Raw genomic sequence first — 24,438 nt, 5'->3', positions numbered from 1 at the left:
GGAAAGCAAAGACGGCAGAACGTGCATTCGCGGAACGTGCATTGATTTAACCTTGGCAAAGAATGTAACTACAGTGAAAACTGAAAATTTGAGTGTATATCACACCGATCATAAGGCAGTAGTGAACATTGTTGTGAAGTAAATAATAATAAAGGCCGTGGTTAAAGTTACGTTGTAGTGTGTGAAATATCAAGTGCGCCGCAGTCACCGTGAGGGTGGCGTAAGAAGCTTCGCTTTCCAACCACCTTCACAGGGTGGATGGGCGGGCAATTTTTCCATTTCGTTCCCATCGAATTCCGCGACCTGGACTGAACCCGCGAGCTCCAGAATTAGCAGCGCAACGCCGTATCCACGATATAGGCACTAATTAGGCTACCGCGCATGCTTTCTTTCTTTCTTTTTTTGAAGTATCGACTGAAAAAAAAAAAAATCCGCGTAGGGCTTACGGCGAAAGGTTAGCATATAGAATGGCTAACTAAAACCGTTTTCGGCGCACGAGGTCCGACTGCAATAAATGACTCCGTACCAATTACTCCGCATTCTGTTGCACGAAAAAGGCGGAAACTTGATTGGAATGTTGCACTGCAGTTTACTCTTTTTTATATATATACCAATGCTACCCGTAAATCTAAGTACAAGGCGCCGGAGGGCAGATATGCTTTACTTGTTTGAAGCGGCAAGCAGGAAGGTTACATATGTTGCTTCGTCTGCGTTTCGCAAGACCTACTGATAGAAAATTATATGCGCAACAATACACACGAGAGATACATACTGCTTGAAGAACGAGAAAACTATTTTTTCTCCAAAGGGAACCGTACAATAACATAGTATATAGAATGAAAGCCGACACTGCGGCCGCAATGCACGCGCAATCACCGAGCGGCATTAAAAAATAATAAAAAATATATAAAAGGAAAGGAATTTATTCTTAAGGCATAAATATATGTCATATGCAATTATGAACCCCATTTGATCGGTCTGAACGCAAATACTAGCACGCGAAGTAGTACGAATGACCCTGCCGAGCAGTATCGCCAGCAGTTTCCAACGGCGCGACCTTGATGCGGCCCAATCCACTTCGACCGCAGCGCCGCCCCAGTATTTTTCCACGTCGGGCGCCTCACTGCAAAGCATGCGCCGCCCCAGCCGCTCGTCCCACTCGACCATATTCTAGTACACTCTACCCTAAGCTGTCCGGCGCTCATACACGCGTCAAGCTCAAGCGTCTCAACGCGCTCGCTTGCCCGCGAAGAGTTCATAACTCAAAAGGCCTGTCTTTGGATTTTTATGATTGCACGCTGCGACCAAGGCTTCAACAAGAGCACAACTGACCGACACAACTCCGAATGCAACTACTACTAGCTACTCATGACGCACGCACGACCGCCTGGATAGCTACTCACATATAGGCAGAAAGGTTGAATTTTTCCGGGGGGGGGGGGGGCTGGGGCCTGACCAGCTTTCCGACCCCCCCCCCCCACACACACACACGCACGCACGCACGCACGCACGCGCGCACGCACACACGCACACACGCGCACACACACACACACACACACACACACACACACACACACACACACACACACACACACACACATATATATATATACATATATATATATATATATATATTGTCACGTAGTAGTGACGCTGAAGAAAACAGTCGTAAAACTGTGTACGACGAAACTGGTTGTTTATTGGGCGAACCTGTGCCCACAAAAGCAAGGTACACTCAAAGCACAACGATAGCGGCGAACACAGTCGGCGATCGTCGAAAATCCGATCAGCGGCGAAACGCGTCGGCTTTTATACCTGAGTCATCGAAGGTTCCAGATTAATCCCTGATGCCCGCGTGTCTTCCAGAAAGTTCTAGACAATTCGCGTCGCTCATACAATCAGATTACATGGGCGTCGGTGACCACAGACGACGGATAGAAGCATCGATAACGTCCGAGAAGCTTCCAATGCAGGCGCGTCCTGCGCCGAGCGATAACGTTTAACATTTGTCAGCCAATGTTGAAAGCGGCCACCAGTGAAAGATAAACATGTGTACGTGTCAATACCCTCCCCTTAAAAAGCATCGTCCCGATGCTACAAACAAACACAAAAGCGAAAACAAAACCATGCGTAATAAACAAAATAACAAAAAACAATAACAAAATAACAAAGTACCTAAGTTTGTCAGCGGGCGTAGAAAGGCTTAAGACGCACCACGTGGATGACTTCAGGTCGTGCCCGGCGCCGCTGTGATTGCGAAATGCCGTCTGGCACGACCTCATAGTCCAGTGCGCCAATACGTCGGGTGATCTTATATGGTCCGAAATAGCGACGTAACAGCTTCTCGCTAAGTCCTCGTCGGCGTATCGGAGTCCAGACCCAAACACGGTCACCGGGCTGGTACTCGACGTAGCGTCGTCGAAGGTTGTAGTGTCGGCTGTCGGTCCTCTGCTGGTTCTTGATGCGCAGTCGGGCGAGCTGTCGACCTTCTTCGGCACGCTGCAAATAAGTGGCAACGTCGAGATTTTCTTCGTCAGCGACGTCTGGTAGCATGGCGTCAAGCGTCGTTGCCGGGTTCCTTCCGTAGACCAAGTTGAACGGCGCCATGTGCGTCGTTTCTTGCACGGCCGTGTTGTATGCGAAGGTCACGTACGGAAGGATGGCATCCCACGTCTTGTGTTCGACGTCGACGTACATTGCCAGCATGTCGGCGATGGTCTTATTTAGGCGCTCGGTGAGGCCATTCGTCTGCGGGTGGTAGGCGGTAGTGCGGCGATGGCATGTCTGGCTGTACCGCAGGATGGCTTGAGTTAGTTCTGCCGTAAAGGCCGTGCCTCTGTCGGTGATGAGGACTTCTGGGGCACCGTGACGCAGGAGGATGTTCTCAACGAAGAATCGGGCTACCTCGGCGGCACTGCCTTTGGGCAAGGCTTTTGTTTCGGCGTAGCGGGTGAGGTAGTCCGTAGCGACGACGATCCATTTATTTCCGGACGTCGACGTCGGAAAAGGCCCCAGTAAGTCCATCCCGATCTGCTGGAACGGTCGGCGAGGTGGCTCGATTGGCTGTAGAAGTCCGGCTGGCCTTGTCGGCGGTGTTTTGCGTCGCTGACAGTCTCGGCATGTCCTTACGTAATGGGCGACGTCGGCAGAGAGGCGAGGCCAGTAGTATTTTTCTTGTATCCTCGCGAGAGTGCGTGAAAAACCGAGATGTCCAGCCGTTGGGTCGTCATGGAGAGCTTGCAGAACCTCTGGACGCAATGCTGAGGGTACCACGAGGAGGTAGTTGGCTCGGAGAGGCGAGAAGTTCTTCTTTAGGAGAATGTCGTTTTGCAAGAAAAACGACGCCAATCCTCGCCTGAACACCTTCGGCACAATGACGGTCTTGCCTTCCAGGTAGTCTACAAGGCTCCTTAGTTCCGGGTCGGCTCGCTGTTGTTCGGCGAATTCGTCGGCACTGATTGGTCCCAAGAAAGTGTCGTCATCCTGGTCGTCCTGTGGCGGCGGTTCGACGGGGGCGCGAGACAAGCAGTCGGCGTCAGAGTGCTTTCGCCCGGACTTGTAAACGACGGTGATGTCGAATTCTTGAAGTCTCAGACTCCATCGTGCGAGGCGACCTGAAGGATCCTTCAAGTTAGCTAGCCAACACAAGGCGTGGTGGTCGCTCACAACTTTAAAGGGCCTGCCATAGAGGTAGGGACGAAACTTTGATGTAGCCCAGATGATGGCGAGGCACTCCTTTTCTGTTGTGGAATAATTTGCTTCCGCCTTCGATAGCGACCGGCTAGCGTAACTTACAACCCTTTCTAGTCCATCAGTCCTCTGCACAAGCACGGCGCCGAGTCCTACGCTGCTTGCGTCGGTGTGGACTTCGGTATCGGCGTTTTCGTCGAAATGCGCAAGTACTGGCGGCGATTGCAGGCGTCGCTTCAGTTCTTCAAATGCTTCGAGTTGCGGCGTCTCCCACTTGAACTCGACGTCGGCCTTCGTGAGATACGTCAGTGGCTCTGCGATCCGTGAAAAATCCTTGACGAAGCGCCTGTAATAGGCGCACAGTCCAAGAAATCTACGCACTGCCTTCTTGTCAGCGGGCAGAGGAAAGTTGGAGATGGCCGCAGTTTTCTGAGGGTCGGGACGCACTCCAGACTTGTTGATGACGTGGCCCAAAAACAAGAGCTCCTCATACGCGAAGCGGCACTTTTCTGGCTTTAACGTGAGTCCGGAGGTTTTGATTGCTTGAAGAACTGTTTCAAGGCGCCGCAGGTGTTCTTCGAAGCTTGAGGCAAACACAACGACGTCGTCCAAATAGACGAGGCAAGTCTGCCACTTCAAGCCTGCCAGTACTGTATCCATGACCCGTTGGAAAGTCGCAGGTGCCGAACAAAGACCAAACGGCATGACCTTGAACTCGAACAGTCCGTCTGGTGTTATAAAGGCCGTCTTCTCCCGATCCCTCTCGTCGACTTCGATTTGCCAGTAGCCGGTTTTGAGGTCCATCGACGAAAAATACTTTGCATTGTACAGTCGATCCAAGGCGTCGTCAATCCGTGGGAGGGGGTATACGTCCTTCTTCGTGACCTTGTTGAGGCGACGATAATCGACGCAGAAACGTAGGGTTCCATCCTTCTTCTTCACTAACACCACGGGGGACGCCCACGGACTCTTGGACGGCTGGATGATGTCGTCGCGTAGCATTTCGTCGACTTGTCGCCTTATGGCCTCGCGTTCGCGCGCCGAAACTCGGTACGGGCTCTGACGCAATGGGCGGGCATTTTCGTCGGTTATGATGCGGTGCTTGGCGACAGGGGTTTGTCGAACTTTTGACGACGACGAGAAGCAATCCTTGTATTGCAGGAGCAGAGCTTTTAGTCGTTCTTTCTTATGCCTGGGAAGGTTCTGATTGACGTCGAAAGTTGGTTCAGGTATTATAGTCGTCGTTGCGGGTGCACTGGAATCCGTGAAGGCGAAAGCACTGCTGGCTTGTACTATTTCGTCGATGTAGGCGACCGTGGTGCCTTTGTTAATGTGCTTGTATTCGGGGCTGAAGTTCGTGAGCATCACCGTTGCTTTCCCTGCACGTAGCTCAGCTATGCCTCTAGCGACGCAAATTTCACGGTCGAGCAGTAAGTGATGATCGCCCTCAATGACGCCCTCCATGTCTGCAGGCACTTCGGTGCCGACGGAAATCATTACGCTGGAGCGAGGCGGAACGGTGACTTGTTCTTCAAGCACATTCAAGGCATGGTAACTTATGCTTGTATGCGGTGGTATCGCGTTGTGCGTTGAAAGCGTTATCGACTTGGACCTTAAGTCGATGACTGCACCGTGTTGATTTAGAAAGTCCATGCCTAGGATGACATCCCTGGAGCAGTGCTGCAGGATTACGAAGCTCGCCGGGTAAGTGCGGTTGTTTACCGTGACTCGCGCTGTGCAGATTCCAGTCGGCGTTATTAGGTGGCCTCCCGCTGTCCGGATATCGGGTCCTTGCCAGGCTGTTTTCACCTTCTTCAACTTGGCGGCGAACGGGCCACTGAAGACGGAATAGTCGGCTCCAGTGTCGACGAGAGCGGTGACGTTATGGCCGTCGATGAGCACGTCTAGATCGGTAGACCGGCGTCTGGCGTTGCGGTTAATTCGTGGCGTCGGATCACGGCTGCGTCGGCTTGCTCTGCTGCTGCTACGTCGCGTCGGAAGGTCTTCTTTCGGCGGCGAAGTGTTGTCAAGGCTGTTGCTAGGCGGCGTGCTGATATCTCGTCGTGATGAATCGCGAATCGTCGTCGTCGGCGGCGTCGGAGGATCTTCGGCATTGCGTCGTACAGCAACCGCACCTCCATCGGTTGCTGCCTTTAGTTTCCCGGATAGGGGCTCACGGACCGGCCCCGGGCTGGGCCAGTGTATGGTCGGCGCTGCGGCGACAGGTAACGTCCTGGTGACGGCGAGCGTGAGGGTCGTCGTGGTTGCCACTGGGCTCCGGCGAGGTAGTCGGCGATGTCACGTGGCCGCTCGCCAAGCTGTGGACGCGGCGCGTTGACGGCGAACCCTCGTAGGCCCATCTCGCGGTATGGGCATCGGCGGTAGACATGACCAGCTTCCCCGCAGTGATAGCAGAGCGGGCGGTGGTCGGGGGCGCGCCAAATGTCCGTCTTTCTCGGGTAGCTGCGCTGGGTGACGGGCGGGCGTGCTGGCTGCGGCGGCGGCGGTGGGCGACGGAACTGCGGCGTTACTTGGCCCTGGTGCGAGCGTGAAGGAGGGCCTTGACGACGGGCAACGGCGGCGTAAGTCAGCGCTTCCGGCTGGGGTTGCGGCGATTGCGGCTGTACATCAGGAACTCCAAGTGAGCGCTGAACTTCTTCTTTGACGACGGCGGCGATAGATGCCACTTGAGGCTGCGACCTGGGTAAGAGCTTCTGCAGCTCCTCGCGAACGACTGCTCTGATGGTCTCGCGCAGGTCGTCGGCGCCTAGAGCTTGAGCATCGGCGTAGTTGGTCAGGGCACGGCGGTTGTATTGCCTGGCGCGCATTTCAAGCGTCTTCTCGATCGTTGTGGCCTCGGAAAGAAATTCGGCGACAGTCTTGGGCGGGTTGCGCATCAATCCGGTGAATAGTTGCTCTTTGACACCCCGCATCAAGAACCGAACTTTCTTTTCTTCAGACATGTCGGGGTCGGCGTGGCGGAAGAGGCGAGACATCTCCTCCGTGAAGATCGCGATGTTCTCGTTCGGCAATTGCACCCTGGTTTCTAAGATAACCTCTGCCCTCTCCTTTCGTACGACACTCGTGAAGGTCCTCACGAAGTTTTCACGAAAAAGGTCCCACGTAACCAGGGTGGTCTCTCTGTTCTCAAACCAGGTCCGAGCAGCGTCATCCAACGAAAAATAGACATGGCGTAGCTTGTCGTCGTCGCTCCATTTGTTGAACGTCGCGATCCGCTCGTATGTCTCCAGCCAGGTTTCAGGGTCTTCAGCCGATGATCCACGGAAGGTCGCGGGCTCCCGAGGTTGTTGCAGCAGGATGGGGGACGCTGGGGCTGCCATTGGGGTCGTTGACTTGGCCTTGATCGCTGTGGTCTTCTCGGGAAGAAGTCCGTACTCCGGCAGAAGTCCTTGCTGCCTACGGCTAGCTCGCTGGTCCTTGGTGACGTTGGCGTTGTCCTCCGGTTTCGGGCTTGGATCGCGGCTTTGCGGGGGCGTTCGCTGCATGAACGCACTAGCACCTCCACCAGATGTCACGTAGTAGTGACGCTGAAGAAAACAGTCGTAAAACTGTGTACGACGAAACTGGTTGTTTATTGGGCGAACCTGTGCCCACAAAAGCAAGGTACACTCAAAGCACAACGATAGCGGCGAACACAGTCGGCGATCGTCGAAAATCCGATCAGCGGCGAAACGCGTCGGCTTTTATACCTGAGTCATCGAAGGTTCCAGATTAATCCCTGATGCCCGCGTGTCTTCCAGAAAGTTCTAGACAATTCGCGTCGCTCATACAATCAGATTACATGGGCGTCGGTGACCACAGACGACGGATAGAAGCATCGATAACGTCCGAGAAGCTTCCAATGCAGGCGCGTCCTGCGCCGAGCGATAACGTTTAACATTTGTCAGCCAATGTTGAAAGCGGCCACCAGTGAAAGATAAACATGTGTACGTGTCAATATATATATATATATATATATATATATATATATATAACCTTTAAAGCTTATGTGAGTATTTGCAAGACCTCAGAGTAGGAGACAATTCAATTTTACAGTCTGACTCCCCTCGCACCGCCAAGAGACTGGCGTACAAGCGGATTCAGTTAAACACGCTAGGGAGATATAATTATTATGTGTTTTGTGTGTATTAAGTCGCACAAGCACACATCTATGAAAAAAGCAATGTGTACGCCTTGTAAATGTTTTAATACAAAAGATACAATCAAGAAATATCTTCCTGGCGAAAGGTCAGTTATTGAGAAGATGAGACATAACATATATAAAAATTAAACGATATATAACAATTTCCGAAAAGAACTTATGACTAGAATTATTAGCATTAGTATAATGTGATTCCATATAACGCCGTAGATTCATTACTTGTCGAAACATGCCTTATGCCACTGGTTTCGTTTATTTTCTGGAGGCAGAATAAAGGATTACAGAGTAAAAAAATTATCAGGTGCTCAAATAAATACACATATTGTGAGCGCATTTTGTGCATATCGTCGTCGTCATCTGTACATACGACTCATCATCTTGTGTGAGCGCTATTTGTGCATATCGTCGTCGTAATTTGTACATACGACTCATCATCATCTTTTGTCTCGTGCGGTGCTTCGTCTCTGACTAGGGCGGCTGCTCGGAAAGCCGAAGCATTAAAGTATTGGGCCACGTCGTCAGTAAGCATGGCATCCAGCCTGACCCTGATAAAATCGCTGCAGTGCTGCAATTTCCGCCACCAACCACTCTTAAAGAACTCCGCAGCTTTCTAGGACTCGCGTCCTACTTCCGCCGCTTTGTCCGTGACTTCGCCACCATCGCCGCTCCTCTACACAAACTTCTGACTTCGAGCGCGTCCTTTGTGGGGTCTGACGACTGTGAAGCCGCCTTCCAGACCCTCAAACGACTTGTCACGTCAGGGCCCGTGCTCCATCATTTCGATGCAACCGCCCCTACTATTCTACATACTGATGCCAGTGGGCCTGGAATTGGCGCTGTCCTGCTGCAGCGGAATCAGAAGTCTGAAGAGTAAGTCGTGGCTTATGCAAGTCGTACTCTTTCTCCTGCTGAGCGCAACTACACGATTACAGAACAGGAATGCCTCGCCATCGTGTGGTCAGTACAAAAATGTCGTCCCTATCTCTACGGCCGCCATTTCACAATTGTGACCGACCATCATGCTCTCTGTTGGTTGTCGTCCCTGAAAAACTTGTCTGGACGCCTCGGCCGTTGGGTACTGAGCTTGCAGGAATATGACTTTACTGTCACGTATAGGTCCGGCAAACAACATCAAGATGCCGACGCTTTGTCACGCTGCCCGCTGTCTCCACACGCCCATGCTTCACCTTCGGTCTGCACGTCACCATCTAGCCACACGTCTCAGCACACGTCCAGTAGCCCGGGAGAGGCGGTTGCCTCAGTTGACTTTCTTCCGTCCACTGACCTCGTCTCACTCCAGCGTACTGACCCATACTGCCGAACACTGATCGACCGACTTACTGGCTTGAAACGACCCCCCAACAGTCGCTTAAGGCGACAACTTTCACGTTTTAAGCTTCGGGGTGGAGCGTTATTTCGATTAATCTACCATCCTTCCGGTAACCGGTGGGTACCAGTCATACTTCGCTCACTTCGACTCCAAGTATTAGAAGCATTTCACGACGACGCGACGGCTGGCCACTTCGGCTTTCTGAAGACCTACGACCGCATCAAAACGCGTTGTTTCTGGCCGGGCCTTTCCATCTCTGTCGCCAAATACGTTAGCTCCTGCGCGTCATGCCAACACAGAAAACGCTCGACATCCCTTCCAGCCGGTCCTCTGCAGCCTCTACCATGCCCGTCCACCCCCTTCGAAATTGTGGGCATAGACTTGTACGGACCCCTCCCACTCACGCCCGCTGGTCACCGCTGGATCGTTACCGCAGTGGATCACCTAACGCGGTATGCTGAGACAGCTGCTCTTCGCTCTGGTACTGCCTCAGAAGTCGCCGAGTTTTTCGTGCACGGTTTCGTTTTGCGCCACGGCGCACCTCGTGTGCTCCTGAGTGACCGTGGCAAGACGTTTCTTTCGCATGTCCTTCGTGAAGTCCTCCAGGCCTCTGACACCACCCATAAGACCACATCAGCGTACCATCCGCAAACAAATGGCCTTACCGAGCGTTTTCATCGAACTTTGTCCGACATGATGTCAATGTATGTTCGTCCCGATCACACCAACTGGGACACCATCCTACCTTTCGTGACGTTTGCGTACAATACTGCCGTCCAACGTACAACCAATTACAGTCCCTTCTTCCTTGTGTACGGTCGGGCGCCGTCTTTCGTCTTGGACACTACACTCCTTTCAGCACCTGCTGCTCCATCCACGTCTCTTCCTGAAGAATTTGCTGCTCGCATCGCCCGCTGCCGTGAAATTGCCCGCGCCAACACCGCTACCATTCAGGACAAAAGGAAAATTCGCTATGATGCGACGCATCGCGTTGCTTCGTTCCGCCCAGGCGACGAAGTTCTTTTGTGGACACCTGTTCGCGCACCGGGCCTCTGCGAAAAGTTTCTCCACAGATATCTCGGCCCCTACACCATTTTGCAAAGAACTTCGGCCGTTAACTACCGCGTCACTCCTGTCAGCTCAGCTACTGACCGCCGCCGCCGCACTACGGAAATCGTTCCCGTCTCTCGCCTGAAACCCTACATTCGCCGTACTTACCTACCCTTTCTAGCTTGCGGTCTTGCTGACCGCTTTCCTGAAGGGGGGGAAGTTAGTGTGAGCGCATTTTGTGCATATCGTCGTCGTCATCTGTACATACTACTCATCATCTTGTGTGAGCGCTATTTGTGCATATCGTCGTCGTAATTTGTACATACGACTCATCATCATCTTTTGTCTCGTGCGGTGCTTCGTCTCTGACTCGGGCGGCTGCTCGGAAATAAAGGCATCGCATCGGCCGACGTCTCACAATATTAACAAATAAATAAATAAGACAGCGATATCTCAAAAGCGCGAAAGCACTCGATAGCAAATATAGGAACAGCGTGGATTGTGCTTTTGAGCGGCAAATGCAGCATATGACGAATAAAAATTTATAAGGAAAATGCACAGCTAGACTAGGGAGTTTTACAAATAGCGCTACCACGCGTCTTTTCTTACCCAAATGGCCTCACTCTGCTTGAGCTGTTATGTATCCCATTTTCATTCCTTTGTATAACTTTTTGCGTTCTTTTCTAAGCTTTGACATTGAAAAGGTTCTAAGGTTTGCTTTGACTTGTAAGTTGGTTCCTTTCTCTCTCCTATTGAAGACAGTTCGTTGTCTGATGCGATGATTTCACCATCATTGAAAAAGTGTTCGTTCGGGCACTTGATCTGGAAATGAAGTCGTCGGCAATCTTATTCAAATTCATTTTGCGGGAGAGTTCTTTGTGGGCGTGCAAAATTGCCAGATGGTTCAAACGGGGTTGTGCAGTCGTCGACTGCAAGGACATTTTCAGTCACCGAAGACAAGAAAAAGACCTCTCGGATGTGGTTGACGAGTCCGGTATGGCCGACGCAATGTTTTTTTTTTAGCTTGGCCATTTCCGGCAAAAGGTTTCGCAGGTGTTCGCCCTTGCCCCCCGTAAACATATGCACGACGTCCCTGAATGTGTGCAATGAGGCCGACCTTTGCTGGCTCAAAATGTCAATCAGCATATTTCTGTACGAAATCAGGCGTCCTGCATGGTTCAAGGTCGCCACAGTAGAACTATGTTACATATGCTTCGTCTTCCTTCCATATGGCAAGCTGCTCAATTTTTACCTTCCGGTTAACCTCCCTGCCTTTCGCATCTCATTTATCTCTCTCTTTGGGACTTATGCTGCCACATATCAGGTTGTTGTTTAACGAAGACAGCACTGTGTCAAGTACTTCATAGAACCGCGGGTGGTACATATATGTCACTCGCTGATAGAAACACGTGAGCTGAGGAACCTTCTTGATAGCGGCGGGGAGTCTTTTTTCGCCTAGCAGCTAAAACACACGGGTCCTCAACTCCCATTTTTCCTGCCTTTCCTGCCGCATTCCTGCCGCATTCATCCTGCCGAATAACCGCATTCAAGAACCTGAATGCGGTTATTCCGCGATTCGTACGTGAACTTAAGTTGACCCGATGAATTGATAAATATCCCCAAAATTTCTTCGACCGCGTCATGAAAATGCATACATGCATCTTTCTTCATACAATTATGTAGTCGTCAATGGCCCTAAACACACGCGTTACAGGCATGTCCACCAAACTTAGCAGAAATTGCAGCCTTGTCAACAGAAGAAAACAAGTCGCACAAAATGGGGCCTAGGGCTGAGCCTGTACAGATGCCCGTGCGTTAGATGTAGAACTGACCATCATAATTTATGGCGGTTGACTGAAGGTAAAAACCTTTTACGCACAGTACTCATTAAACCATCACGTGGCGCAGAATAATATAAGTCATCTACATTTGTTGAAAATGCGATTAATGCAGTGTCCTGGTCTTCATTAATTGCCAAAATATCTTCGGAACTTCTTACCAGAAAAGGGTCCTTTATCTGCGAATTCTTCAGATGGCTTCGTAGAACTTTCCCTACATTGCACTGCCATGACGTCTTCTCGGACACAATAGCCCTAAAAGGGTAATCAGGCTTGTGGGCGTTGCAATTGAATAAAACTTTCGAGAAACTCTGGATCAACTTTCTTAACAAGCTGGTTAATGAGTGCAGGTGCAATTCTTTGAGTAGCTTTAGGGCGGCCTTGTCTTGCTTTTTCGGTTCGCGAGAAACAGCTTTGAAGTTCTTCATTACAGCTTGCTTGGCAGAACAACAAAAACACCTTCTTTATGCGCCTGGAGTACTTCAAGCTCGTTACAGTTCTGTTTATGGGCGGTATAGCTGATTTTCTACATGGTGTGCGCTTTAGGCCGCAGTCTACAGCTTCACCGACGACTCGTTCATGGTCCTGATCCTCAGCTCTGTCTCCTATGCTTCTACCCATGGCTAGGAGCTGTGGAGCTGTCAGCTTTGGATCAAAAGTGTATTTTGGGCCTTTATCAAGCTTTTCCCAACCAGCACAGAAAGAAAAGAATAAAGACAGGAGACCAGTGCGCATGTACCGTACTTGCACAAGTTGTCGCACAACCTCATGAAAGTTTACAATAGAGATAATGCTAATTTATTTTCAGTGCACCGTGCAAGCTTTCCTCGGTATACAACTGTATGAAAACGCTCGAAAGCCCCTGTCCACCACCAATCAAAAAACTTGTTTCAGTGACTACACGTGGGTCAGTTATCGCTGAGCTTTGGTAAAGCATAAATAGGGCAAACCGGACAGTGTTTCAACGACAGAATTCGTCAGCACTGCAGTAACGTAAAGAATGAACAAGGAAGTCATTTAGCGGGACATTGTAAGAAGTGCGCATGCACTCGCACGTTTGAAAAGGCAAAGTTCATAGCGAAAGGACAAATTAAAAGGGAAAGGAAAATAATACAGGCCTATCGTATTTCAAAGGAAGGAGCTAAATGTGTAAGCGCTCCGTCTCTTGCCTTGTCGGAAAATGAAATAACTTTTTTGTATGACAGATTATGATTTTGATAATGCATACGTGACTATGCTGTAAAAGGTACAAAATGGCTGGTGAACTTCAATTAAACTTCCAATTGGCAGGTCAGAGTTTGTCTGTATGTGGTATGGTGTTTCTTCGTTTGATTTATTTGCGCTATTACATCTCAGTTCTATATATGACGTCAGTGTGCACCTGCGCAGTCAGCAGAGGTGAGAAGAAACAGACACCAAAGTGCGGGTGTGATGCAATGAGCAAGGTTCTCTTTAAAAGTCTTTCGCCCAAGTATGAGAATCTTAGCAACTGATACATCATGGAGACCGAAGTCGTACAACAGAGTTCTCGCACCCTTGGAAGCACTAGGTGTATATTTGTTGGCTGCTCTTAGTGATGCTTCATCACCGATGCCCTGGTGATACGACCGCTTCGGGGCTACTACGCAGACTGCGGTTATGCGGTTATGTTTTCTTTATCAGTGCAGCTGTAGAAACTCCTAGCTGACCTCTAATGCAGTGAGAAACAAAAATTGCGAATTATTTGCTAAAATAAATGCGCAATGAAGGTGTTACCTAATTGTGTGACTTCTATACAGGGTAATTTGATTTTATAGTCATTGACAATTACCTTTCAAAGTACATATCCGGGACTAACACGCAGGTTGCGTTGCAGATTGATACCGAGCACGCCATCGCAAGCTGGCCTTCCTCACACGAAAACGGTTGCCAAGCTTCCCTTAACAGCTACGCTGTAACAAATGCCCCATTTTGCCCATTGCAGCACTTTGCCACACCGCACTTTACATGCCCCTACAGAAGTCGCTACAGATGTTGGGTGTTCTGGGGAAGCACACTTTTTTTTTTCAACCAAGGCATCCAACAGGTTTATGGAAAAAGTTGTCGCAGTTTCACCTGAAAGGTGAAGCATCAATTGCGATAGCAAATTTGTAGAGAGATATACGGAGTAATGATATTAGCTTTATCAGCTGTATAAACTTGGACATGCAGCAGCACCGGCAACGCGTCGAACTGTTGTCGACGCCGTCGGCATTTTGCCCGCGTTCGCTCAAAATGCGTGCGGCGTTGGTGACTGTTGCCGGAGCCTCTGATATAAATAGGCACTTGGTGCCGCAGCTAAACGTCGCCTCCCTTCCCTCCCCCTTCCCCCCCTCCCCCACGGCCTCTCGCGCATCGGAAGAAGGCGCGTTTGCTCTACATATATGGTGATTGTAAAGGAGGAAAGAGACGCCTACTTCTGCAGCCCTTAAGGAAGCACGGCGCAGAACGCGCGTTTGTTCTCCGCCGTGCGTTCACTCCCCGTGAAAGAGCGCGTCCCTCGCGCCCTTTCACTCGCACATACAGCGTTCGGCGGCGCGCGGCCACGATTTCATCTCCATTGACGTCATACGGAACCTCACGGCGACGGCGACGGCGACGGCGACGCCGACGGCGACGGCGACGCCGACGGCAGAAATCTGCTTTTGAGTGTCCATATAATTGCTATCGCAATAAAAATCATCACCCATCATATTTGGAAAGAATTAGTTCATTAGCAGCCAGGCCCTTGGCAGACCGACGCCGCAGGCCTGCTGGCAATAATAACCTGTTGCTGGAAAGCCTGCACAAGCAATAAATAGACTCCGGTTATATTAATATATCCTTAGGCAGAATGGAAACTGTAATCCAAGTTGAGAACTTTGCCTCCAAGGCAGCGCTTTCCGTACTTCGCTTGATGTCAGAGATCAACATCTTGTCAAACTGTATTTTCATGCGCAAGGAAGTGAAATGCCGTCTAGCGCTAACACTGATAAAAAGCGGACTGCTGACACGTGCGCGTGAAGCGACGGCTTATAGAGCTGTTCTGTCGGGTGACCTGTGCAATCACAGATCTTCGAAGGTGGCAGCAGTACGGCAGAATAACAAATCCACCCGGAAAAATAGAGGTCGCCACGAGTAGCTCTATAAAGAACCGTCACCGCGGCCTGAGGTCGGACGTTCGAAGAGCACGCACGATGCTAACCAAGTTTATCTTCCTCGTGGGAGTGCTCGTCGTGGTGAACTGCGAACATGACGACGACGCGCTACTGGCCAAAGCTCACAACAAGTTCGCCGTGAATCTGCTGAAGCACCTTGCCACACAGGACCTCACGTCCAACGTCTTCTTCTTCCGACTAGCATCGCCGCTGCCTTCGGCATGGCCTACGCCGGTGCCCGGGGAAGCACAGAGGCCGAGATTGGGTCTGTGCTCGGCCACACCGCGGTCGGTCTCACAGACCGAGCGCGAGTGCTCGCGGCCTACAAGAACCTCCTGCAGCTCGCGGCCTCGCCCAATGTCACGCTGGACGTGGCTAACATGGTTCTCGCGCAGAACGGCTTACCTGTTAACGACAACTACAAGCAGCAGCTGCGCGAAGTCTTCGACGCGGAAATCCGGTCGGCCGACTTCGTCAATGAAGGTCCCAGGATTGCGGCCGCAGTCAATGCCTGGGTGCGCGAAAAGACCAGGGGCAACATTTCCGGCATCCTGCCTGAAGGTCAGTTGCTGAACATCATCCTCTTCATCCTGAACGCCGTCTTCTTCAAGGGCACCTGGGTGACCAAGTTCGACGCCGCCGACACCGTGAACAAGCCCTTCTTCAACCTTGGAACCACCGAGGTGAGCAAGCCGTCGATGCACCTCAGGACTCGTCTTCCTCACACCCGAGTCGATGCCCTTCACGCGTCTGCTCTGGAGATCCCGTACCAGGGTGGCAAGTTCAGCATGGTGGTCATGCTCCCGGACACCTCTACTGGCCTTCAGGCGCTCAGGGATGGCTTGTCGGTCGCCGCCCTCGACGATCTCGGAAACAACCTGTACAGGAAAGACGTCGTACTCAGGCTCCCCAAGTTCGAGATGAGTCACACCTACAACTTGGTGACCGCGATGAAGGCACTCGGACTGAACGCCGTGTTCGGAGACTCGGCTGATTTCAGCGGAATCTCAAATGGTTCGCAAGTTCGCGTATCGGATGCCGTACACAAGGCAGCCATCGAGGTTAACGAGGAGGGAACCGTCGTGGCCGCCGTTACTGCACTGTCCATCAGGCCGGTTCCGGCTGCAAATGTCCCACCACCACCCGTTTTGTTCACCGTTGATCGGCCGTTCTTGTATTACATCAGGGAAAAGAACACCAACCGCATCCTCTTCATCGGAGAAGTCCAAAGCCTTTAAGGCACGTCATCTTTCCTGCCTTCTACTTATGATTATCTTTGATTTGGCGAAAGGGTGTGTACGGATAGACGTTTTTCACACGGCCGTCGTAGCATCCATGTCACCACGTGCTGCTGAACCTTCAGAATTTAAATATCTGATAAATGTCGGTCATGGCGTCACCAAGAGCTTTGGATTTAGCTACACACATCGGCTGATCACTACGGTTTTTTTATTTGTTATTGTTTTGCTTTGACAAGAAAAAACAATTACACAAGTAGATATTGGTGGCGAGTATGTATCGATGATGGTATCGAGAGCATAGCGACAGCTGAACCCAGCCACATCTTCAAGTAAATAAAGGGCGTCTGCGAGTATGGAACTTATTTCTGCACGCGTTTTAATTGTTATTCTGTAAAAGTGAGTGTCGCTGAGGGTGCTTACTTGCTTTTAATAAAGAAGTATACTGGAAGGTGGGCAAGGTTATTTCAATGCACAAGTCCGGTGACATTCTCAATCCTACCACCCCATATCATTAACTTTCATTCCTAGTAAATTACTGGATCACGTAACATATACCAGCCTTGTTAACCACTCAGAGTCTAACATGCTTTTTACGAAGTACCAACATGGTTTCCGAAAAAAAAAACTAATACGACTCGTTTTCTATATTTAACCGTGCATGAATCCGTGACTGCATGTTTATCGATTTTGCAAAAGCTATTTGGCGCTGTTTCGCCTGCTCTATTAATGTTGAACTCGGGAATGTTAACATCGGCAATAATGTGTTAAAATGAATAGTGTTTCCTACGCAAGCGCTCTCATCATGTAACTGCTGACGATCGCGACTCGCACCACTAACCAGTAACATCGGGTGTACCGCAAGACTCCGTCCTGGGAACTCGTCTTTTAATTGCGAAGCAGTTTAGGGGCCCGGGCTGTCAACGTGTAATGTGATCTCATGTCATGGTCACGCGCAAAAACAGTCAAAGCAAGTGGAGAATTGATCAAAACCTGTTAAAAATAAACTGACATAATTCAGAATAAGTTAAAAGATAGGAATACTCATGAATTAATCAACAGAAATTTGTTAAAATTGCATCTATCATCAGCAAAGGAGATGGCTGCATGTGCGTGGTGGTTTCGAACCAGTTGTGCCTTAGCACAGGTAGGTGTCAAAACGGGTGATAGATTGCTAAGCACGAGATAAACACAGGATAAAACAAGATAAAAATACTGCGCTTGTGTAGTTCAAATCCTGATCAAATCCTGCGCTTAATGAAGCTCCAATCCTGCTCAAGTTCTGCGCTTGTGTGTTTCAAATCCCGACCCGCAGTGGTTGCTCAGTGGCTGCTGTTGGGCTGCTGAGCACGAAGTCGCGGGATCGAATCCCGGCCACGGCGGCCGCATTTTGATCGGGGCGAAATGCGAAAACACCCGTGTACATAGATTTATGTGCACGTTAAAGAACCCCAGGTGGTCCAAATTTCCGGAGTCCCCGACTACGGTGTGCCTCATCAGATTGTGGTTTTGGCACCGTAAAACCCCATAATTTTTTCAAATCTAGCGCTAAGGCAGCTTCACTAACGTGAAACCTGGGGAAGCCCGAAGCAGTGATGCGCCAGTGTTTTCGTTATGTTAACTCACCGTTGGTTTGAACTACACAAGCGCAGGATTTGAGCAGGATTGGAGCTACATTAAGCGCGGGATTCAAATTAAGTGCTTGTTTAATTCAAATCCAGCGCTAATGCAGCTCCACTAACGTGGAACCTCGGGAAGTGCGAAGCAGTGATGAGACGGTGTTTACCTTATGTGCTATTCTTGTGCTATTCTTGCATAAGTGAGGAGGAATCGAGCACTTGTGAGGTGGTGGCTTCTTGATGACGTGCCTCTTGCGCCGCGCTGGCACCAGACTGGCGTTTCGGAGGCGATTTTCACGAGTTTCTGCTAATCCGCTTTTTTTTTTCACGGCGCTACGGCGCATGCGCCCTGCCCTGGCGGATTAGTCGCGAAACGTTTTGGAAGGGCCGCGCGCGCGGCCGTGCGGCCCCGTCTTGGGGAAACGTCCCCCGAAAAAAAAAATGCGCTCGGACGCGCGCTACTACAAGTGCAAACTCGTGCCGTGTACCTCGTTGAAACTTCACTGGTAGCTCGACGTCGGTGCGGTACCGAAAACGTGCGTAGCGTAAGACTGCAACTCCACTTTTAACAGAAAGCGGTGAGGGCTTCGTCTGGACTGCACAGGGAACCACGTAGTTGCCGCCTTGCATTGATGGCTGTAACAGTAAATTTATCGATAAACCCCTGCGTTACACTTGGACGACACTTAAAAACACGTTGCTGACGAAGACTTCTTGCAGAGTCGGTCCTCGCTTGCTGGTAGTGGCAGCGTGTGCCCGACTTCACGTACTCGTTCAAGGCGCGGTAACACTGGGTCGATACGAGACCGACAAAACGCGGACGCCTACGATTGGCCGACCGTTCAGCACTGTGTCGCTGAGACAATTTTATCATACCAGGCCTACAAGACATAACCGACGAGCGCGAGTTGTCGTACTGCGACGGGCTTTCTTGTCGACGGCACCGATAAAATCAGCGTGCCGACCATCGTTCGAGTGAACCCCGTGCGATCGGCCGTCGAGCCGATAACGCGATAGCCTCAACGGCTTCGTTGGTATGTATAAATAATCGCGCTCAAAGTGAGTCAAGACATGCCTACGAAGTTGAAATGCACAAGATTGGACCCTCTCAATCCATGCACATAAGTTTGAGCCAATGTTGATCGTGTTCAGCGAAGGTTAGGACTGGCGCTGTCGAGTTCGCGCACCCGCTACCGGCGGACCTGTACTGAAAAGTAAGCAAGTTAGGATGAAAGAAACTGCTTTTATAGTCCAGTTCTAGCCTTAGCGGTTTGAAATAAAGTACTCTTCGCTTCGATCGCCACGTACACAATAAGCTGCAAGCGGGGACACAGCGCTGTGCCGGACGCCTGTGCGAACATCTGTACGTCACCCTTCCAGCCGTAGGCTGCCGGTCGTATTCGCAACTTAGATGGGTGGGTTTTTAGGTGTTGGCATGCTGACACATTTCTTAATTCCTGAGATGTATTGTTTATCTCTGCGTCAAACCCGAAACAAGAGACGGTACATTCGGTACAGCAGCATAGACAGCCGCCTTGCTCAGTTATATACCAACGGTGTCAGCGATGGCATCCGAGTTTTTGCGGCCGAACAACACGGCCTTTAAATGAGCGCTTATGTGAGCACAGTTTTCTCTATGCTTTATGACACGCGCAAACTAACTATGTCGAAGTTAAAGAAAAGCGAGGAGGAGGAGGAGGGAAAACTTTATTTTCGTCAGATGCAGAGTTATTTAAATTACTGGGTTTCTTCTGCTAGGCGGCGTGAGGTGGCCGTAAGCCCTTGACTTTCGGCGACCTCCAAAGCCCAGTTGACGGTCCGCAGCTGGACCGCGGGATCCGAGCTGGACACCGCCACCTCCCAGTCTGAAGTGTTATTAAGCTCGAGTTCCGCCCTAGGTTTCAGCCCGGGGCAGTCGCTCATTATATGTGTCAAGTCCGCTTTATAGGCGTCGCAGTTCTTGCATTTAGGTGAGAAGCAGCCCGGATATATTAGTGAATATTTGTAAGGGTTGGCAAATGAGCCAGTCTGCAACTGTCTCCAGGTCACCTGTTGCAGTTTATTCAGTGATTTATGCGGAGGGGGGTATTTTTGTCTACCTTCGCGGTAGTGCATAGTAATTTCATGGAATGTCACCATGCGATCCCTCGCTGAACCCAGGTCGAGGCCTCCCACCGCCCGGCTGACGAAACCTCGGGCATAATTGTGGGCAGCCTCATTTCCTGGGTGCGAGGAATGTGCTGGGACCCAGATGATTTGAATCTGGCGATCAGGCGGTGGATATTTGTTTAGAATTTGCATGGCCGGTTTGTGGATTTTGCCACTGGCAAAGTTTCTAACTGCGGTTTTGGAATCGCTAAAAATGATTTCCGCGGTGGTGCCACTTATAGCCAGAGCTATAGCTGCCTCTTCTGCTTCCTCTGCATGCATGCAACAAATTGTTGCTGCGGAGTGGGCCTGACCTTGATTGTTGACTATGCCTATAGAGAAGGCATCTCGACTTGGGTATTCCGCAACGTCGACGTGGACTATATCCTGCAGACCCGAGTAGTGTTTATGTAGAGCTTTAGCTCTTGCTCTCCTTCTGTCCTTGTGATGTTCAGGATGCATGTTTTTTGGTATTGGGTCTATCCTTAAATTTCTGTGGTATATTAGGGGAAGTTTACATATTGAGGTGTGTGTGGATCCGTATCGGATCCCCAGGTCCTCCAGTATGTCTTCCTACTTGAGTTTTGGATAGCCTCTCCAGTTGGGCTAGCTTGTGTGCCTCGACCAGCTCCTCTAGGGTATTGTGAATTTCCAATTCAAGGAGCTTCTCATTAGCCGTGTATCTAGGGAGGTGAAGGGCTGATTTGTATGACTGTCTAATTAGGCAATCGATTTTCTTCTTTTCAGCCGGGTAGAGGTGCAGGTAAGGAAGGGAATATGCTATGCGGCTCAGGACGAAGGCTTGGACAAGTTGCCTGAGATCCGCTTCCTTCATGCCTTTATGCTTGTTTGCTATTCGTCTAATTAGCCTGTTTGTTTGGCTAACGCATCCTATGATTTTGCTCAGGGTGAATGCGTTCTTTCCGTTGTTTTGTACGTGCATCCCCAGAATTCTAAGGGTCTGCACCTCTTGTACGTACGTGCCATCTACCATCACCTTGATGTCCGGGTGAGGTGTCTTTGCTCGTGGTTGAGCCCTTATAATCAGAAGTTCTGACTTTTGGGGGGAGCATGACAGGCCTATTTGATTCGCATGATATGACACTTGATCTGCTCCTGCTTGTAGTGTTTCCTCGATCTCACTATCACTTCCGGTATTAACCCAGAGGGTGATATCGTCAGCGTATAGTGAGTGTCTCAAACCAGGGATTGTGCTAAGTGCGGTAGCTAGCGGTATAAGAGAGATGTTAAATAGTAAAGGGGATAGTACTGATCCCTGTGGAGTTCCTTTGCTGCCAAGTTGCAATATGGAAGATGCGACGGAGCCTAGCTGCAGTTCGGCAGTCCTGTCGGAGAGGAAGGCTTTGATATAGTTGTATGTCTTGCGTCTGACATTGAGTTTCTCCAATGCAAGCATGATTGCCTCATGATTAATGTTGTCAAAGGCTTTTGTTAGATCTAGGGCTAAGACAGCTCTAGTTCTTTTCCTGTGAATAGGGTGTAAGACCTCTTCTGAGAGTCTTAGCATGATGTCTTGGGTTGATAGATTTCCTCTAAAGCCTATCATGGTGTGCGGGAAGTAATTATTGTCATCTATGTAGCTCTGTAGCCTGTTTAGAATTACGTGCTCGAGCACTTTGCCTAAACAGGAGGTGAGAGATATGGGCCTGAGGTTCTGCAAGTCAAGCTTCTTTCCCGGTTTCGGGATGAAGACTATCTTTGCATGCCTCCAGGATGAGGGGAGTTCCCCTCTTTCCCAACATTCGTTGAAATATTTAGTAATTGCTTCGATCGAGGCATCATCTAAGTTTCTTAGTGATTTGTTTGTAACCCGGTCCGCGCCTGGAGCCGAGGAGGTCCGAAGTCTTTGAAGCGCTGCTCGCACTTCAGACTCTTGGATCTCCTCGTCCAGTTTGTGGTTCGGGGCTCCGAAGTAGCTCGATAGAGAGACTTTGTTCGATGTGTTTAGGTACCTCTGTCTGAGTTGCTCGACGAGTTCTTTATCTGTGAGCGCATGGTTATGCACTAGTCTAATGATGTTTTTACTGTGCGCTATTTTGCTGGTCGTGGGATCCAGCAGGTGTCTGAGGAGGTGCCAAGTATCCTTGAGTCCAAGTTTGCCACTCATTTGGTCACAGACTTGGCCCCACTGTTGCCTGGCAAGCTGTTGTGCATAATCTTCTATCTCTTTGGATAGCTTTGCAATTTTAATGCGCAGTGGTCGATTGAGTTTCTGCGTTTGCCACCTTCTCTGCAGACTGTCGTATGCTTCCCACATATGTAGCAGCCGACTGTCCACAGTTTTTGGTGCCTCTGAAGATGGGATTGATTTCGTTAATGTTTTAACATCATGGATGAGGTCTTTGACCCATTCATCTAGGTTACTTATCTCATTCCCTGCGGTTTGATCTCTGAGTTGTCTGAATTTGTCCCAGTCCGTAATTTGGACCGGTTTCCTGCCTCTACCTCTGAGGTTCTTGGCAGTTATAGTAGTTGCCACTATGTAGTGGTCGCTACCTAGGTTAGTCATAGTGTTTTGCCATGTCACTTGCCCTATATACTTTGTGAGCGTCAGGTCTGGAGATGTGTCAACCTGTGTGCTCCTGCCAATTCTAGTAGGGGTGACTGGGTCTGTGTGTAGCGTAAGGCGCGCATCCTGGAAAAAAGCGAGAATCAGTAATAAATTAACAACCCGATATTTGTAACTGGATCACAGTCGCCATTGTTTAAGTGACTCAGCCGCTCATACTGACTCGTCTCACGATGGAACAACGCGGCTCATATGAGCAGATATGTGTGTTTTATTCTACGTCTTGACATTCTTTCATATCAGCGCCTTTTCATATATGCACCTTTTCCCCATTTTTTTTTACTCTAACAACGATCTGTGGCTGTAGATGCCGATGTAAACAAGTACACCGCTTTGCTAAATCCGACGCAGAAGGCCGCGCACTCGAGAACATTTTGTTTATGCGAAATGTCTAAATAATGTGTAAAAATAATAAAAAAAGCGAGTTACAAGTGCAGGAGTTAGCGACAACAAACTCTAAAGCAGCCGCGGCGACGGCAGAGGGAACTCTGCGTGCCTTTATCGGCCGCACTATAAACAAAACAGCACAATCAGGCCTGCTCACCCTACATGTGTATAGTTGGTGAGAGCTACATGGCTTCCAGGAACGACATGCTGCCCCGCAGAAGCCATTAATAATTATTCGCGATCCACGAAACGCGCAACCGATGCGCACTTAACATGGGCGCAGGTTCACAAATCAACCGGCGAAAGCCCCAGCACCCTTCCAAAACGTTGCCAGCGGTGTGCGGCAGAGGGCAGCACAGGAAAATGAAAAAGGCGGATTCCCGCATATCCCTGGCTCATACCCGCATATCCAATGCCATAGGCGGGAAGTTTAATTTTTCCAGGGAAGGGGGGGGGGCTGGGGCTTGACTAGCTTTCCAAACCCTACCTATATATATATATATATATATATATATATAACTTTTAATAACAGTTACACTGGAAACTTTGTGTGGCCTCGATATATCGTTCACTGAAGTGGCGAGCTTATATGAGTATTTGCAAGACCTGAAAGTAGGAGACAATTAAGCTTTACAGCCTGAGTCCCCTCTCACCGCCAAGATACTGGCATCTCTTGGTTGAGCCATGCGATAAGTGGATTCAGTTAAATACGTTAGGGAGTTATATTTCTTTTGTGCATATTAAGTCGCACAAGTACACGTCTATGAAAAAAGCAATGTAACGCCTTGTAAAGGTTTTCATACAAAAGATACCGCCGCAACTACCACAATGACGGCCGCACATGGCTCTTAGTCGTGCCCCGCCACCTTCGAAACGATTTATGCTCCGCTTTTCACTCCGACCCCCAGTGTGGTCACGGCGGAGTGTCGAAGACCTACACACGGCTTCGCCTACGCTACTATTGGCGTGGCATGTACACCTTCATCCGCAAATACGTACGCTCCTGCATTGCTTGGCAGCAATGCAAATGTGTCTCGCACCTCTCCACCGCACCTCTCCAGCCACTTCCCTGCCCAGCTCACCCATTTGACCATGTCGGCATTGATTTATACGGGCCTCTTCCATCTACTGGCGCTGGCAACCGATGGATTGCCGTCGCCGTAGATGATTTGACACGATATATGCGGAAACCGCCGCCTTACCTGCCGCATCAGCAAAAAATGTCGCCTCG

The 24,438-nt window shown here is 50.0% G+C and overlaps 1 pseudogene; it reads left to right on the top strand.

Moving 5' to 3' along the window:
- Positions 1-15,253: 15,253 nt before the first annotated feature.
- Positions 15,254-16,939, top strand: LOC119440875 (intracellular coagulation inhibitor 3-like; annotated as a pseudogene).
- The last annotated feature ends 7,499 nt before the right edge of the window (positions 16,940-24,438 follow it).

Source organism: Dermacentor silvarum, chromosome 2, assembly GCF_013339745.2.
Source record: "Dermacentor silvarum isolate Dsil-2018 chromosome 2, BIME_Dsil_1.4, whole genome shotgun sequence".
Lineage (NCBI taxonomy): Eukaryota > Metazoa > Arthropoda > Arachnida > Ixodida > Ixodidae > Dermacentor > Dermacentor silvarum.
Note: the sequence above shows the minus strand (reverse complement) of the source record. Positions and strands in the feature narration are given on the sequence as shown.